This window comes from Elephantulus edwardii, unplaced genomic scaffold, assembly GCF_000299155.1.
Source record: "Elephantulus edwardii isolate Elephantulus edwardi_28Jun2011 unplaced genomic scaffold, EleEdw1.0 scaffold00014, whole genome shotgun sequence".
Taxonomy (NCBI): Eukaryota; Metazoa; Chordata; class Mammalia; order Macroscelidea; family Macroscelididae; genus Elephantulus; species Elephantulus edwardii.
In genome coordinates this window covers 30,913,184-30,919,183 of record NW_006399764.1, presented here as the reverse complement: position 1 = coordinate 30,919,183, position 6,000 = coordinate 30,913,184, and the positions used below count along the sequence as shown (strand labels likewise).

The following is a 6,000-nucleotide window of genomic DNA, read 5'->3' as shown; positions in this document are numbered from 1 at the left end:
CCACAGGGTTTTCACACTGTTGATCTTTACAGAAACAGCAGCTGGTGGATTTGAACTGCTAACCTTTGAAAAGAGCCCAGTACTCAACACACTGCACTACTGTGGATCCTCAGGGCTGGCCAGTTCCTCAGAATGACCTGGGGAGTAGAGAGTGCTTGCTGTCTCTGGATCTTTTGGGGTACACCTCATACTCTCCTTCTTCCTCATGCCGTCATCTTCCCAGGAAGGGGCAGGACCCCTGGTTGCCTGTGGCCTGGCTTCTGAGAACCACCAGATGGGGGGTCTTCAGAGAGTCACAGCCGAGTCCGCCGCAGCTGTTCTGCTAGTGGCCTGGTGGAGGTCCAGGATCCCCGACAGGGGGGTGGCACCTGTGTCTGTCACTACCCTGGTTCTTTTTTTATTTTATTTAATTTTATTTTATGTGTGTGTGTATCATCAAATTGGATCTAACAGGTACAGGAGGAGATTGTCCCTCCTTCTCCAGCAGAGCATCTGGTGGATTAGAACCACGCACCTCTGGGATTGCAGTGCAGCTTCGTGACTGCCCTGTTCTCACAGCCACACTTCACGTTACCGTTTTGCTCTCTCCCTGCAGGTTCTCTTCTGCAGAGCTGAGGAAGCAGTTCACGCTCCCGCCCAGCTTCGGCCAGAGCCACCGCCACAGTCACAGCGCCAGCACCTCGGGCTTCCCCTCGCTCCAGCTGGTGAGTGCGCTCGGCCTTCGCTGCCTCCGTCCCTCCGCGCGCCCTCTCTCCTTCCACAGCCAGGACGTGGCACACAAATCAGACACCATGCCTAGGGTTCTGCCTTCTCCACACTCCCTGCATGTCCCAGCCAAGCCCTTTGCTATCTTGGGGACCCCGGGGTGCCTGACTAGCTCTCCACACAGTTTTCCAAGGCTGGTTTCTTAAAAACAGATCGCCAGGCCTTTCTTCTGAGGTGCCTCTGGGTGAATTTGAGTCTCCCATCTTGACGTGTAGCCGAGCTTGCTAACTGTTGTGCCATCTAGGAGCTCTGGTGGCTTCATGGTAAGGAGTTGTGCTTCCAATCCAAAGGCACATGGTTCAAATCCACCAGCTGTCTATGGAAGGAGGCTAACCAATCTCCTTTCATCCAGTTAACTTCCTCCAAAAACCCACTGGAGGGTCAGTTCCAACTCGATGGTACACAACAACAATAGCAACATCTTTTGCGGACAAGGGACTAGCCTGGAACCTTGCCATCCTTGGCACCCAGCTTTATAGGAAAAGTGTGTGTAAAGTCCCCAAAGCCACATGACATACAAACCCTCATTTTTTAAAAACTAGTTCCCTTAAGAGATTATTTACATGCCCTCAGCTTCGCTCCTTTTTATGATTATTGTGGTTTGGGTGGGTTTTTGCCAGGCCTATTAGTCCTGTGCCGAATGATTCATGCACATTTTGCATCATAACATGGGCGGCAGTCTGCCCTGTGTCACATTCCTCACTTCGGCCCTGGGGTCCCCACGTCCACCTTCCCTCTTCCTTGCCTGTTCCTGTCTTCTGAGCTGTGTTTTGGGGCACGCGCTGCCCTGTGGTCTCATGTTTTTCTGAGGAGCATGTTCCTCTCAGGCGTTATTGTTCACTTAACGCCCATCTGCTGGCTGATCTGATCTTTTTTACCATCTTGAAAATTCCCTACTTTCTCACAAATCGATGGCTATTGGACTGTACAGTTGCTTAACTGCCACAGGGCAGGATAGGACAGTCTATCTTTAAAGGCCCTTCCTGCTCCTTTCAGTCCATCTCCTCTCTTAACCCCTGAACCCCGGTCATCAACAATCCCTGCAATTTTGCGTTTCTCGGGACGTCGTCTAACTGGGACCTGGAATGACACAGAGTGTACCGACCTCAGGCTTGAATGCCGCTCTTCGACAAGCTGAAGGCTGCCTGTCGTTAGCTGTCATTGGATTGGGTTTCAGTCACAAGGACACAGGCACATCAGAGAGAATCCTGCCCGCTCCCTCCCCATGTTCAATGTCACCACATGTTCAATGTCATTGTCGCTCCTCAGAGGCTAGGATGGCGAGACTTTGGCTCTCGTTCTGGAGAAGGATGTTAGGAGGCTCTGGGCCTCGGAGGAAGACAGCATGCTGGGAAAAGGAGAGGGTCCGTGAGGAAAAGGAAGCTTTTCAGTGAGATGGCTTGTCAGTGACTGAGCGTGGTGGAGGTCAGGAGGCTGGTGTAGGATGGACCGTCACTCTGCCCTCACGGGGTCACTCTGGGCCCTGGTCAACTCACTGGCACCTAACAACAACAACAGCATTCTGTCCATCCACCTCGCCGAGGGGCTCCCTCTCCTCGCTCACTGTCCTCCTCCAGCAGGCAGTGCCTCCCAATGACCGGAGCCTGGGTGACTCAGTAGATTCGCCGGGCTGCTAACCAAACAGTCAGCGGTTTGAATCCACGCAGCTGCTCCTTAGAATGAGGAAGCAGTCCACTTGTACGAAGATTACAGACCTGGAAACCTTGGAGGCTCCCCTTGACTCGGAATGGACTTGGGGTGATTTGCTTGGATTTGGATGGTGTGTCCAAAGCAAGTGATGTGGTTCTGTGGTGACCCAAACGATTCCAGTGGTTCAGCGATCACCAGGCCTTTCTTCCTCGCTTCCTGGTCTGGAAGTTCTGCATTAGCCTGTCCAGCGTGGGTGACCCTCTTGGTGGTTGAAATACTGGTGGCATAGCCTGCAGCGTCGCAGCAGCACAAAAGCCGCCACAGCAGGACAGACAGGCAGGCAAAAAACGCGCTGATGTTTTTGTATCAGCACAGGCGTAACAGTGTGTTATGCTACTTGAGGACTCTGGGTAAATCTGACTTGGTGGAGATGGGGCCTAAAACCGGAGGGAGGGCCGGCTTCCTGTGTGACAGGCGACAACCGTCGCCAGCCACTTCCTCACTCCGCTCACTCTCGGTTGTCTGGGGGAGGCTGGCGTCTCCCCCCTCGGTTATTACTTCAAAGCCACTTCTCCTCTCACAAGTTCTGCAACCCTCCTGTTTCCTGTGGCTGCCATCTTGCCTGCAGTGAGTTCACAGGCCGGGGTGAGTGTGTCTTTGAAAGGTTTGTTCATTAGGTTAATCTGTGTGTTGGGTCAGTCATGACCATAGTAGGTCCCCCAAACGGGCACCTCTTTTATTGCAAAGAGGTAACTGAGGGTGACAGTTCTTCTCCCAAAAGACTATCTATTTATGACCTCGGAGATTAGCTAACCTGACCCTTTTATTTGTACTTTTTTTCCTGTTTGAAAATTATAATAAGAGCATGTCAGGTGCTCTGTGTGTGTTCTGAGATTTCCTAGGTAAGCCTCGAACAAAGAGATAGTGTGTTTGTTTAGGTCCCTAAATTTGATGGTGATATGTGTTTAATTAGGTAGAGCAGTATTTAAGCCTCTTGGCTGATAACTGCAGGGTTGCTGGTTCAAATCCATCGTGGGGAAAGGTGAAGCATTGACCCCTGTAAAGGTCACAGCCTTAGGGGCATTCAGAGCAGGCCCACGGGTCTCAGTGAGTCACATGACTCATGCCAGTGGCTATTGTTTGAATGGACATTTAATTGAAAACTAAGATTATTGCCGTTACTTTTTACTCAAGTTGATTTCAGAATGTACAGTTCAAAAGCGACTGTGTGTCTTTCTGTGTCCTAAACAAAGGAGGGGCCTGGGTGCTTTGCTCTTTGTAATGAATCGGCCCTGCTGTGACCTGACCAAACCCTGCAGACCAGTCCTGGAGGACCTTCCCTCCAGCAGCTTTAACCCCTTCGTAAAAACACGAGCTTTCATTCTAGTCTACAGCTTTATTATTTAGCCTTTCCCCTCCCCCACCCCAGCCCCAGCCAAAGAGAAATGATTTTTTTTTTATTCAAAGCTACAAAGTTTGTAAACAAAGTTACAAGGAAAACATTACTCACTTTCCCACACCAAAATGCTACTTCCTAGGTTTGGGTGAAAGTGTGTTTTTAAAAAATGTTTATTTTGTACTGATTTGCTTACCAAGTGCATATACATTGTATTTTACACTATTCTTTATTCACATTGTGTCTCATACAATCATTCCCAGGCATTATGTTTTGTTTGGGTTTTGGATTTTTATTTTTGGTTTTGGTTTTTGGGGTTTTTTTTTAAGTGACTTTTAATGAATGACTTCTTTGTCTGCCCTTGTCCTTCACCTGCTCCCCCCACCAACAAATTTCTGCAGCTCTGCAACTGCATCCCTGCCCATCCTCACCCTTCTGCCCCCAACCCTCACCTCCTTGTACCCCCAATAAAAAAAAAAGCAGATACCAAAAGATGGATCAGAAATAAGCAACAATTGTTGAAGTGACTGAAAAGCCCAGTGTTAGTCCAGGCCCAGTTTGCAAGTGCATAGCACCCTGACATTTTTTCGTTTTAAAGTGAGGTGCCTTCCAAGGTAATTTGTAACCCGAAACCAATACCCTTTAAGCCAAGTTTCTGTCATTTGTCCCAGGTTGATTTCCTGACGATCCCTCTCCAGCTCTTCACTCCCATGTCAGCAGAGTCTGTTGCTTTTGCCCCTTCTCAAGAATTCTCTAACAGACAGGGACACATAGACGTCCTACATAGTGGAGAGCTTTGGGGTTCTTCTGCCCTCCCTACTTTTTTTTTTAAGTTTATTGTGATTTGAGTGAAAGTTTTCAGAGCACATTTGTTTTCCAGTCAACAGTTCACACACATTTGGCTTCATTCCACAGACTGCAGTTTCCACGTGGGAATCCCCCAGCACTCCTCCCACTTCCTCCCTGTGCTTCTTGTCTCCCTTCAACCTTCTCCCCAGTCCCTTCCTGCCTTGTGAGCTGAGACAAATGCCGCCTTGATGACTTTGTGTGGCTAGTTGTTCAGAGGAGTTTGTGCCTCCCTGGTGTTACTGATCATTTCATAGCCCTGTTTATGATTTAGCTGGAAGGTAAAAGCCATGGGTGAGGTCAGCTCCGGCCTTGAAGGGTGACTAAGGGTCATGGGTTGTCTAGCAGATAAAGTTGGGGGGGTTCCCTAAGCACATCAATGACTCAAAATACAATAAAGGAACCATGCAGGCATGGAGGGTGAGTCCTCTTCTAACAGTCACACACCTTTGGGCATCATCACAAGCCTTCAGCTGCTGCCAGTGTTGGGAATGTCAAACCAAACTACTGTTTTTCCCCACAGCCATCATCTCAGACGAAAGTTCATCAGCGTAAAACTTCCTCTAAGTTTGTGCATTTCACTCTATCTTAAAACACGAGTGGGGGTTTTGCTAGGAAAGCAGTGGGCCTTTATGGCAAGGCTCATTTCTGCCGCGGTTGAGTCACCTAAAGGTTCCTGGCACAGCTTTAGAAAATCTCTCTCTCTCTCTTTCTCTCTTTCTCTGCTAGAAAGATTATTTTATTGACAATGCAGAGATATTCAACTGTGTTGATTGTAACAAATATGGATAACATTACAAAGAATGAGAATATCAGAACACTTAACTGTGATCATTTAAACAATAAGGCAACACTGCATAGCTTAAAATCAGGGAAGTGGCTTGTCACAATGCTGTCCTTTCACTATATTTATTCTAGGGCACTTTGGTGACTTGATGGTAAGGAATTACACTTTCTTTTTTTTTTTTAAATGTCTCTTAAGCATGAGGCCAGAGACAGCGTATTTTTATTGATTTGTTTATTTTTAAATAATAACCTGATAAATAATACACAGGGTGAGACAAGGTTCAGATCTGTTATTCACAGGGTCGCTATGGGTTGTGCTCAACTCTCAAGCACCGAATAACAACAACTAAAGCACACGCAGATAGTGTGTGTAATAACGTGCACTCATAACCAGCCCCCCATGCCGCACCCCGAACCCCAAGGTGCCACTCAGTTTGTGAGTCTCAGATCTGCGTTCGTAAGGTTGCTATGAGTCACACTTGACTCTCCAGCACCTAACGACATGTGTTTTGAATACCTGTTTGTTCTTTGTGAAATGCATCCTTAAATGTTTCTGA

General features: G+C 48.1%; 1 protein-coding gene across 1 annotated transcript in view; it reads left to right on the top strand.

Moving 5' to 3' along the window:
* Positions 1 to 602: 602 nt before the first annotated feature.
* DOCK8 (dedicator of cytokinesis 8) overlaps positions 603 to 6,000 on the top strand; it is a 151,456-nt gene continuing 146,058 nt past the window's right edge. Inside the window, exon 1 of the mRNA XM_006881327.1 lies at positions 603 to 704. The gene's annotated coding sequence lies outside the window, so the exon portion shown is untranslated. The remainder of the gene's footprint in view (positions 705 to 6,000) is intronic.